Source organism: Gymnoscopelus braueri (genome assembly GCF_963280865.1).
Source record: "Gymnoscopelus braueri genome assembly, chromosome: 24".
Taxonomy (NCBI): Eukaryota; Metazoa; Chordata; class Actinopteri; order Myctophiformes; family Myctophidae; genus Gymnoscopelus; species Gymnoscopelus braueri.
Genome location: NC_137626.1, coordinates 1,808,110 through 1,820,094, shown reverse-complemented (window position 1 = coordinate 1,820,094; position 11,985 = coordinate 1,808,110).

Sequence of the window (11,985 nt, the reverse complement as noted above, 5' to 3'; positions counted from 1 at the left end):
TCAGGTCAAATATTGATATGCGATTAAAATGCGATTAATTGCGATTAATTAATTACAAAGCCTCTAATTAATTAGATTAATCTTTTTAATCGAGTCCCAGCCCTAATATATATATATATATATATATATATATGTTTTAAAGCAAACTTTTTTAACTCCGATTTGTGCTTCTGGGGGGTCCCTGGAACAACATATTTTGAGATGACGGTCCGCGGCCAAATAGATATTATTTTGGGGGTCTTTGAGATGAAAAAGTTGGAGCAACATACAGAAGACATTTGTAGAATATATATTGAAAGATTTGAACACATTTTCTCATAGCGTGGCACTCTATGAGCTTGTAGATCTGCTATTTTAGAATAGCCAAAGAAATCTTAAAATGACACGGATGTGTTCCGGCTTTGAGGGAGGTAGGGGGAGAGAGAGAGAAAGAGAGAGAGAGAACTTTATATGTGCCTCAGATTTAAATGTATTCATTTATTTATTCTGAAAATAATAAATGTGTTTTTTCAGTTTGAAACAGAAGCATTGTGGTGTTATTTAGCATTTTTAAAGGTAAATGTGCAGTAAATGATTTTCCTTTAGTTAAAATAAGTTAAATAGCTCTACATCACAGGCACCTGATGGAGGGGAAAGGAACTGGTTGGAATAACGTGTTCCTTCCACGCGCTACGTCCTACCGGGGAAACTCCCCCCCCCCTGTCAGGTGATAAGAAGCAGCTTGCTAGCTCCTCATGCATTGAAGGAGGCATGAGCTCAGTTCTGGGCTCTCCCTAGGCTGGCAGAGGGAGAGTAGCGCCCAGGATTACATAGGCAATTGGCACTGGGTGAAAAAATGGGTTACACAATCGTGGGATAAAAATTATAATGAAGAAAATAGGCGAACATTCATCGTAAATAACCGATCTACAAATTCCCAACGTGTCACGCGTTGGCCCGATTCTGTCGAAGTTCCCAATGAGCGGTATAGTGACGGGCGCATCCGGTGAAAGCCGGAATTACAGTCAATGTAAACAGGAAGTAAACGAAGGGGGAAATGGCGTTCGGCCACAGACGGGATTAAAACACTTCTTTATTGAAAAATATGGACTAACACATTACACAAAGTCTCCGGACATTTGTACATGTACGGGGGGGGGGGGGGGTCGCTAAAACTCTCGTAGATATAAAACAATAAATCTAAATCGATGAAATACATATACGATAGTCTTGATCTAAGGCTAGTGTTGTTCCCTCTCCACTGTCCACACAATTCCCGGGGGGTTACTATTTCCATGACATCAGCCAGTTCTCTGTTCTTTAGTCCAATAAGCCTTATTATGTTTGTTTATATTGTCACTTGTCGGGCGTAAGCTTGATAACGTTGGATCATGTTGCAAACACTTCAGTCATGACTCGGCGGCAGATAATCTGCGTCACTTTGTAGTTTTGTAACTTTTATAGCTGCTGTGAGCGCGGCATAACTGTCCATTCAACAATGTGAGGCACGGTGAGCTTGTAGATCGAATATTTTCACAATATCATGTGGAACAGAGTCCTGGTGCTTGTGGGGGTGGGGGGTCCTCAGTTCAAATATGATTATTTTGGGGGGTCTCCAGTTCAAATAAGATTATTTTGGGGGTCCCCAGCTATAATATGATTATGTTGAGGGGTTCCCAGTTATAATATGATTATGTTGAGGGGTTCCCAGTTATAATATGATTATGTTGAGGGGTTCCCAGTTATAATATGATTATGTTGAGGGGTTCCCAGTTATAATATGATTATGTTGAGGGGTTCCCAGTTATAATATGATTATGTTGAGGGTTCCCAGTTATAATATGATTATGTTGAGGGGTTCCCAGTTATAATATGATTATGTTGAGGGGTTACCAGTTATAATATGATTATGTTGAGGGGTTCCCAGTTATAATATGATTATGTTGAGGGGTTCCCAGTTATAATATGATTATGTTGGGGGTCTCTGTCTGAAAGGTTTAGGAACCATTGCACCAGCTGGCTGAAAACAGCAAGCTCCACAAACATGTAATGTAACACTCTGACCAGTAGATGGTGCTGCTGCTCAACTCTTCACAGCTGCATGTTGCTTTGGTTTGTCTTTGTAGGAGCTTAAAGGGTAAGACCACTTTGGTAGAGGTTTGGGTTGTGTAGTTACCTTGCCATGATGTAACTCCAAAGGTGGGCAAGAAATCAAAAATAATTGCTCCATTGATTAGAAATTGATAATTCAAAATATGCTCCTCATTGACTTACATTGTACGGTAAAACAGCCTACAAAGTCACTCTTTTAGCACAAACGAACGCAAACAAAGTTATTTCAGACAATATAGAGCATCACCAAACCCAGTACTGTTTTTTTTTTTAAATAAAAATGTCAACTTCCTGTTGATTTTGCCATTTTTAATAAGTAGAAAACCTGGACTGGATCCGCGGATCCGGATCCAGATCTTCAAATAGTAAAATCAACAGGAAGTTGACATTTTTATTAAAAAAAAAAACAGTACTGGGTTTGGTGATGCTCTATATTGTCTGAAATAACTTTGTTTGCGTTCGTTTATGGGCTAAAAGAGTGACTTTGTAGGCTGTTTTACCGTACAATGTAAGTCAATGAGGAGCAGATTTTGAATTATCAATTTCTAATCAATGGAGCAATTATTTTTGATTTCTTGCCCACCTTTGGAGTTACATCATGGCAAGGTAACTACACAACCCAAACCTCTACCAAAGTGGTCTTACCCTTTAAAGTACTCAACTCCAGTACTCTCTTGTCAAAGTATAAATACTCCTGATCAAATATTACTCACACTACAAGTGAAAGTTTATATTTTAAATGTGTACTTGAGTTAAAGTACTGGAGTACTTGCTTTAAAAAAAGAATGTAAGTATTCAAAAGTGCATGCTTTTAAAAAATATTCAAGTATGTAAAAGTGCCTAAGTACATTTACTTTTAATATCAATGCATTGCTGTATAAACTTTAGACTTTAAACAAATATATTCAAAGATTATCCAGAAATTCTCAAGACAAAGTGAAAATAGCAGATCTGCAAGCTGACAGCATGTTGTGATGCGACATGTGGTGAGCTTGAAGATCTGCTATTTGAAATAGAGCTAAAGTGGTTAATTCAACTACTTTGTCCCTTACTCCAAGGATCTTCATTTGTTTTCAGGCCAAGGACCCCCTAACTGAGAGAGAGAGAGAGAGAGATGAAGCAGGGACCCCCACATATCAATTATTCATTATTAAACTGTTTTATAGATTTAATCATTTAGATCATTTAGCTTCATAGACTTGATTGACAGCACTGTCATCAGTGTTGTGGAAATTAATGTTTGTTTGTTTATTATAATACTACTACTACTACTACTACTACTACTATTACTACTACTATTACTATTACTATTACTACTACTATTACTATTACTATTACTACTGCTGCTACTACTGCTGCTACTGCTACTGCTACTGCTACTACTATTACTATTACTATTACTATTACTACTATTACTATTACTATTACTATTGCTGCTACTGCTACTACTACTACTACTACTATTACTATTACTATTACTATTACTATTGCTGCTACTGCTACTACTACTACTACTATTACTACTATTACTACTATTACTACTATTACTACTACTACTACTACTACTGCTATTGCTATTGCTACTACTACTACTACTACTACTATTATTACTACTACTACTACTACTATTACTATTACTATTACTACTACTATTACTATTACTGCTACTACTACTATTACTATTACTGCTACTACTGCTGCTACTGCTACTACTACTACTATTACTATTACTATTACTACTGCTGCTACTACTACTACTACTACTACTAATAATAAACTTTGTTTGGGCTCGGACCGCTGGCGTAGCGGTCCGGGCACTGAGGTAGCCTGACGGCGTGTCGCGGGTTCGAGTCCCGTTCCCGACAACCTTTGCTGCGTGTCCCTCTCTCTCCCTCTCTCTCTCGCTCACTCTGTCCTGTCCTTCTTCACTTGGAAATCTATCAAAGGCAGAAAAGCCAATAAATAAATAAATAAACTTTATTTGTAGAAAGTGCTTAAAGGAGAATTCCGCCGGACGTTCTTCTTACCTTTAATATGATATTATGATATTCTAGGACGTGTGGTACGGAATTCTCCTTATCACAAAACATGATCATACAACAGGCATGACAGACAAGTTCCGCTTAGCAGAAAATAAAACACCACACGAGGAAATAAATCAATAAACCCAACAATAGATACAAAGAAAAGATACAAAGAAAAGATACATCAAAACTGCAAGGGGTTGGCGGTCAAAAGCAACTTTGTAAAGGTTAGTTTTCAGAAGCCATTTAAATCGTGACAGCGACTCGGCCAGCCTGATCTCCTGGAGCAAGGCCTTAGCAAAGACCCGGTCTCCTTCAGTTCTTTCTGCGACACGTTTTAATTGATTGATCGATTCAATATTTTATCAGACAGAAATGCAAACGGCACGAGTACGAGTAGTAGTTACAGTAGGTCTAAAAAGGATCACACAAAAAAGTCCCAAAAACGAATGGTAAACATGTTTGCTCATCGTAGGGTTGAAGTAGGTCCGACATGTAGGACGGACCTGGCCTTGTGTGTTTGTAATTAACAGAATATTACAATGGATTCTCACTGGACATATAGGTCAGCCAGTGGATGGAGGCCAACACAGGTGTGATGTGGTCTGTCTATCTGGAAGCAGTTAAAATGCAGCATTTTGAAACAACTGTAGTCGCTGGATGGAATGTTCTGGAGAGACAGGAGTAGAGAGCATTGCAGTACTCAACACGTGAATAGCATTGGTGTAAAGTAACTAAGTACATTTAATCAAGTACTGTACTTAAGTACAATATTGAGGTATTTTTACTTTACTGGAGTATTTCAAATATTTCAAACGTGTCACGATGTGACACGTTTTGAGCTTGTAGATCTGCTACTTCCATTATTCATATTATAAAGTGTAAAGTTATCCAATTGTTAAGTCATGTGTCATATCTGCCCTGCAGCACCTTTAGTTTACCAAGCCTAAAATAGATTATTTTTATTCATAATATTCATAATAATGTTCAGAGACAGAAATGCATTTAAGATCGTTAATCGCAAATTATTTGAGCGACAATTAATCGACTATAAACTCGGCTCATATGAGCTTGTAGATCTGCTATGTTTTCTTTTTTTAATCATGAATATCTGTGCAAATCTTTAATATATATATATTTTAAAGCGAAACATTTCAAATTTGCTTCTGGAGGGGGTCCCTGGAGCATATGTATTTGCCCAACCCGATCTCCAGAGATTACCGTAACATTGCACGGAACGAGTGCACTTCATTCCGTGGATAGCCGCCTCGGAACTCCCGAATTGCGTGCATATGGTACGGCGCTCCCTTTGTGACAAAACCATTTCGGAGGCGCGCAGTCACAGGCGAACTGTCACCCCGTGAAGGACCACCGAGGGAGCTAAGGCGACCGAGTTGCCGTCCTGAACGGTGGGACATTCGCCTGTGCCTACTCAGCGCCGTTTGAGTTATGTACCGATAGGCACAGAATCGTAATTTTTTTTGTGGGGACTGCTCTGCTTTCGGGTTTTTCCGTGTTGCGACTGGTTACGCCCACCGTGGGACTCGCCGTACATATGCACGCAATTTGGGAGTTCCGAGGCGACTATCCACGGAATGAAGTGCACTGTTCCGTGCAATGTTACGGTAATCTCTGGAGATCAGGCTGATTTGCCAGACCCAAGGGGTCGGCCTACATGAGGCTTTGTACCTGTTTTCTCCATACATGGGCAAAAAAACAGGTTTTGTCCCCTTTGTCCTTAGGCCCCAGCCATAAAACTCTGTCCCCCTTCCGTCCATACATGGGCATGTTTTGTACCTGTTTTCTCCATACATGGGCATGTTTTGTACCTGTTTTCTCCATACATGGGCATGTTTTGTACCTGTTTTCTCCATACATGGGCATGTTTTGTACCTGTTTTCTCCATACATGGGCATGTTTTGTACCTGTTTTCTCCATACATGGGCAAAAAACAGGTTTTGCCCCCTTTGCCCTTTGGCCCCAGCCATAAAAGTCAGTCCCCCTTTCGTCCATACATGGGCATAGACACAGGCTGACACGTCATGTGAAGTCCGGCTTAGCCGCAGTGGCGTCAGTTCAGTAAAAGCTAGGGTATGGCAGGGTTAACTATTTTTGGGGGCCCATTTTTTGGGGGGACCCTTTTTTCGGCCGCACGGCTTGTCTGCTGCGGGGGGTTGCTGTGTCAGAGATGTCTGCTTCCTTTTAATTTTAACTCACTGTTCACAAGTAAATAAAACAGCCTGTCTGCTATTGAAAAAACGCGCCTCTGCTGCTTGCTAATTAACAATAATGCATTGCACCTGTGTTGAACCTGGGATTCCCAGGCTGGGCCTGGGAATATACCATTTGACAAGATAGGGGAGAATAGGGGAGATACAAGCAGTTGTGAAGAATGAAATACCCTGTGAAAGCAATCATTTTGCATTGGTAGTTATTTTACTGAAATTTAATAACAGAATAATCAACGCAGATAGACAGAGACATTCATGGATTTATTTTATATTAAAAAAAAAAAATATATATATATATATATATATTTATTTTTTCCTGGAGCCAGGGTATGGCAGCTGCAATACCCTGCCATACCCAATTGACGCCTCTGCTTAGCCGTGACGTAGTGATCTTATAAAGTACTTATTCTGGGTCTGGCAGAACCAGGTCTCCTGGTCTTGTGTTTCAGATGGGGGGGGGTCCACAGCCAAATACAATCATTTTGGGTGGGTGGTCCTTGACATGAAAAAGATTGAGTACTAGTGTTTTTGGCTATTCAAAAATAGCAGATGTACAAGCTCATAACGCGTCACAAGCTTGTAGATCTGCTATTTTAAAAATGTGTGCAAAAATGTATCTTTGAATATAAATATTTTTCACAGCAAACATTTTTTACTCAAATCTTTGCATCTGGAACAAAATATGTTTTGATGGGGGTTCCCTGGTATATTTGTTAATGCATTTTAACCCCTTTATCCATATCGTAAACGTTGGCAATTCAAAAATAGTCTACATCTGCTAATTCTTTTTACATTTTCGGGAAAAAAAATCTTGACGGTGTTTGAATAGTTTTGCATTTATTTTAACTCAAAAGTTCTGTTCTGGGGGTCCCTGGAAAAACACATGTTCAGATGGGGGTCCCTGGCACAACGCATGTTCAGATGGGGGTCCCTGGCACAACACATGTTCAGATGGGGGTCCCTGGCACAACACATGTTCAGATGGGGGTCCACAGCCAATTTTATATAATCATTCTGTGGGTCCTTCACAGGAGAAAGTTTGAGAAGCTCTGATAGTTAAATACTTCTGTCTCTCTCTATTCTGCACAAAAGTTTCTCTGAATGTCACATGACCTGCGCCCACGCACACACACCCACACACACATGCGCGTGCACGCTCATGCACACACACACCCACCCACACACACATGCACGCTGATGCGCGCACACACACACACCCACCCACACACACACGTGCACGCTCATGCACGCACGCACACACCCACCCACACATATCCTCACAGCAAACACCCACAATGTGTGCGCGCGCACACACACACACGTGCACACGCACACACACAATGCCTACAGCACAGCAGCAATACAAGCACACACACACACACACACACACACACACACACACACACACACACACACACACACACACACACACACACACACACACACAGAAAACACCCACTCAAACACACACGTGTGCAGTCAGACATAAGCTGCTAAACCCAACCTACACTTTCTCACAAAGTACCTCAGAGATTTAACCCTTCACACACACACTCTCTCTCGCTCTCTCTCTCTCTCTCTCTCTCACACACACACACACACACACACACACACACACACACACACACACACACACACACACACACACAGAGTTGTAAGATGTTAACAACACAACACATAGTTCTAAGTTGAAGTTTGAAGTTTCTCTGTCTGTCATGAAAAGATCTGCCTCTTTAGGGAATATAAGGGAGAGGAGAGGAGGGGAGAGGAGGGGGGAGGGGAGGGGAGAGAGGAGAGGAGACTAGAGCGTGGGCGAGGTGACAGGGTGAGAGGCTGACAGCCTTCTGCGTGGGCGTGTCTCATTGAAATGTGTTGCAGAGAGAGAGAGACACACACAGACAGACAGACAGAGAGAAAGTAGTTTCATTACAATATCAGATTAATTCATTTGATTGTTTTTTTGTTATTCAAGGACCCTCAGGTTGACATGCATTAGACCACGGACCCCCATTTGATTCTTTTGTATATCTGGAACCTCAATCTGTGACTTAAACCCTTGTGCTCTTAGGGGAGCAAAGGTCATTTATGAATTTCCTCCAGCTAGTTCGGTGTTTGGCGATTTTCTCTGCTTCCTTCCAAAATGTTCCTTTGTCCCGGAGTTCTGCCTCCACAGACCTTTTCCAGCTGTTTCTGGGTTTTCCTGGTTTTCTTTTCCCGTGAGGGTTCCAGGTTAAGGCCTCAAGGAACCTCAATATAGGAACCTGCTAATCTGGCATCTCCTAGCTCAGTGTAGAGGACACACTACAACAGGGAATGTTCATTAGAAGGACAATATCAGTCACTAGAAGCAGAGACGTGTGTTTTAATGAGTCTAACATTCATTAGAAGGACAATATCAGTCACTAGAAGCAGAGACGTGTGTTTTAATGAGTCTAACATTCATTAGAAGGACTCAGATTAGTTAGTGCAGTAACCATGCGAGTATACTGCATGAGATGAAGCAGGGACCCCTTAGCTGAGAGAAAGATGAAGCAGGGACCCCTTAGCTGAGAGAGAGATTAAACAGGGACCCCTTAGCTGAGAGAGATGAAGCAGGGACCCCTTAGCTGAGAGAGAGATGAAACAGGGACCCCTTAGCTGAGAGAGAGATGAAGCAGGGACCCCTTAGCTGAGAGAGAGATGAAGCAGGGACCCCTTAGCTGAGAGAGAGATGAAGCAGGGACCCCTTAGCTGAGAGAGAGATGAAGCAGGGACCCCTTAGCTGAGAGAGAGATGAAGCAGGGACCCCTTAGCTGAGAGAGAGATGAAGCAGGGACCCCCTCTACATTTGTACACAATCGTGTTGCAGATTAAACTTTTTCATAGATTTCATAAATAGCTTCATTGACTATCATGAGTGTTGTTGTAAATGCATGTTTTTTTTCTTCAGAAAGTTAACTACTTAAACCTTCAAAACGTACTTGATTGACCCTCTACACCAAACCTCTTTGCCGAAAATAGCCGATCTACAAGCTCACCCCTGTTCCCCTCAGAATCGGGATGCTATAGGGTTCAAGTGGTTAATGTAGAGATACAAAATAAATCCTATCACACAAAGATTTGGCGGACCCCCTGCAGTAGCTCTGAGGACCCCCTAGGGGTCTCGGACCCCCTGTTGAAGACCCCTGCTTTAGGTTTATAATGAGGTGAGTTGGGGTAGGTTGACAGGTCGGTAGGTCTGCAGAGTAATAGATTACATTGGTAGGCTGGTGAGGTTGATAGGTCGGTAGACTGACAGAGTAATAGATTACGTTAGTAGGCTGGTGAGGTTGATAGGTCGGTAGACTGACAGAGTAATAGATTACACTGGTAGGCTGGTAGGTTGATAGGTCGGTAGACTGACAGAGTAATAGATTACGTTAGTAGGCTGGTGAGGTTGATAGGTCGGTAGACTGACAGAGTAATAGATTACACTGGTAGGCTGGTAGGTTGATAGGTCGGTAGACTGACAGAGTAATAGATTACGTTGGTAGGCTGGTGAGGTTGACAGGTCGGTACACTGACAGAGTAATAGATTACATTGGTAGGCTAGTGAGGTTGATAGGTCGGTAGACTGACAGAGTAATAGATTACATTGGGCTGGTAGGTTGACAGGTCGGTAGACTGAAAGAGTAATAGATTACATTGGGCTGGTGAGGTTGACAGGTTGGTAGACTGACCGAGTAATAGATTACATTGGTAGGCTGGTGAGGTTGACACACGTTTGATGTGTCTTGCATTTTGTGTCTGTTCTGGAGGTTGATCCATGGATTTATGATTTAAAAGGTCATGCCCACACACACACACACACACACACACACACACACACACACACACACACAGAGCCAGACATAGATTAGAGTGTGTGGGCGGGGTTATAAGCCTACCTGGGAGCATGGTGGTAAACATCGTTATTAACGGTGCAGATCTGTGAGCAACAGAGAAATAAATCCATGTCACGTTTCAACAACAACACATTTGTTTTTTTTCATCAAAAGTAGTAGATCTGTGTTTCGAACAGAAAAAACAAATTTGGATCCTGAAAAAGAACGGTTTTGGAAAAAAATATTCACTCGACAGACACTGTCACGGGGCAGCCCGACCCTATACACAGTTTAACAGTTCATTTATGTCCACACACACACACACACACACACACACACACACACACACACACACACACACACACACACACACACACACACACACACACACACACACACACACACACAGGGAAAGCACACAGGGACACACAGTAAAGGTTACATTCACAGATCACTCAGCTCCATGGGTACCAGTATAGTGGCGTCTCCTCCATATCCGTGTTGATTTCGTCGACTAAAAACTATGACGAAAGATGTTGGTCGACTACCTTTTATCACTGACTGACCAAAACTAATTAAAAACTACATGAAAAACTGAGCTATGACTAAAACTATGACTAATATATTGACAACTTCGTCAACAAATAAAAACTAGACTAAAATGTTAGTGTAGTAGTGGAGAAGAGATCCAGTAGAACTAAGACTAGTGGAGAAGAGATCCAGTAGAACTAAGACTAGAGGAGAAGAGATCCAGTAGAACTAAGACTAGTGGAGAAGAGATCCAGTAGAACTAAGACTAGTGGAGAAGAGATCCAGTAGAACTAAGACTAGAGGAGAAGAGATCCAGTAGAACTAAGACTAGTGGAGAAGAGATCCAGTAGAACTAAGACTAGTGGAGAAGAGATCCAGTAGAACTAAGACTAGAGGAGAAGAGATCCAGTAGAACTAAGACTAGTGGAGAAGAGATCCAGTAGAACTAAGACTAGTGGAGAAGAGATCCAGTAGAACTAAGACTAGAGGAGAAGAGATCCAGTAGAACTAAGACTAGTGGAGAAGAGATCCAGTAGAACTAAGACTAGAGGAGAAGAGATCCAGTAGAACTAAGACTAGTGGAGAAGAGATCCAGTAGAACTAAGACTAGAGGAGAAGAGATCCAGTAGAACTAAGCAGAGGTGGGGACTTGGACTCGAGACTCGACTTGACTTGAAGTCCCGATTTTGATGACTTGCTTGACCAAATCAAAAATAGACTTGGACTTGCTTGGGACTTGAATGCCAAAGACTTGAGACTTGACTTGACTTGAACGCTAAAGACTTGAGACTTGACTTGACTTGAGCCCTCTTGACTTGAAAATTCAAGTCTTTTCAAGTCACTTTCAAGTCACTTAAGCAAGCCAAAAATGTTTAAAAAGTGTGCATCAACTATAATGTTATTAGTCAGAAATCCCGGCCGTCAGTGACACCTAGTATAGTGTTGCCAAAGCTGCTTATTTACCCTAACTTTTGGACAAACTTTGGCTTGTTTTTGGCTTGTTTTTGGAAGTCGGTTCGCTTGTTTCTCTCCCGATATTGCACTGGCCCACATGTTGCACGTTACCAAACAAACAACACACCGGCTTCACTCCTGCCGTCACTGCTGGAACTGAAGCCAGGTGGAATAAAATGTCAACTTTGCAATTTTCAGTACTTTACTTCTACATTACAGTCATTTAGCAGACGCTTTTATCCAAAGCGACTTACAGTAAGTGCATTCAACATAGGTAGGGAACAAAACTACTAATCACCAGAAGTCCTAAGT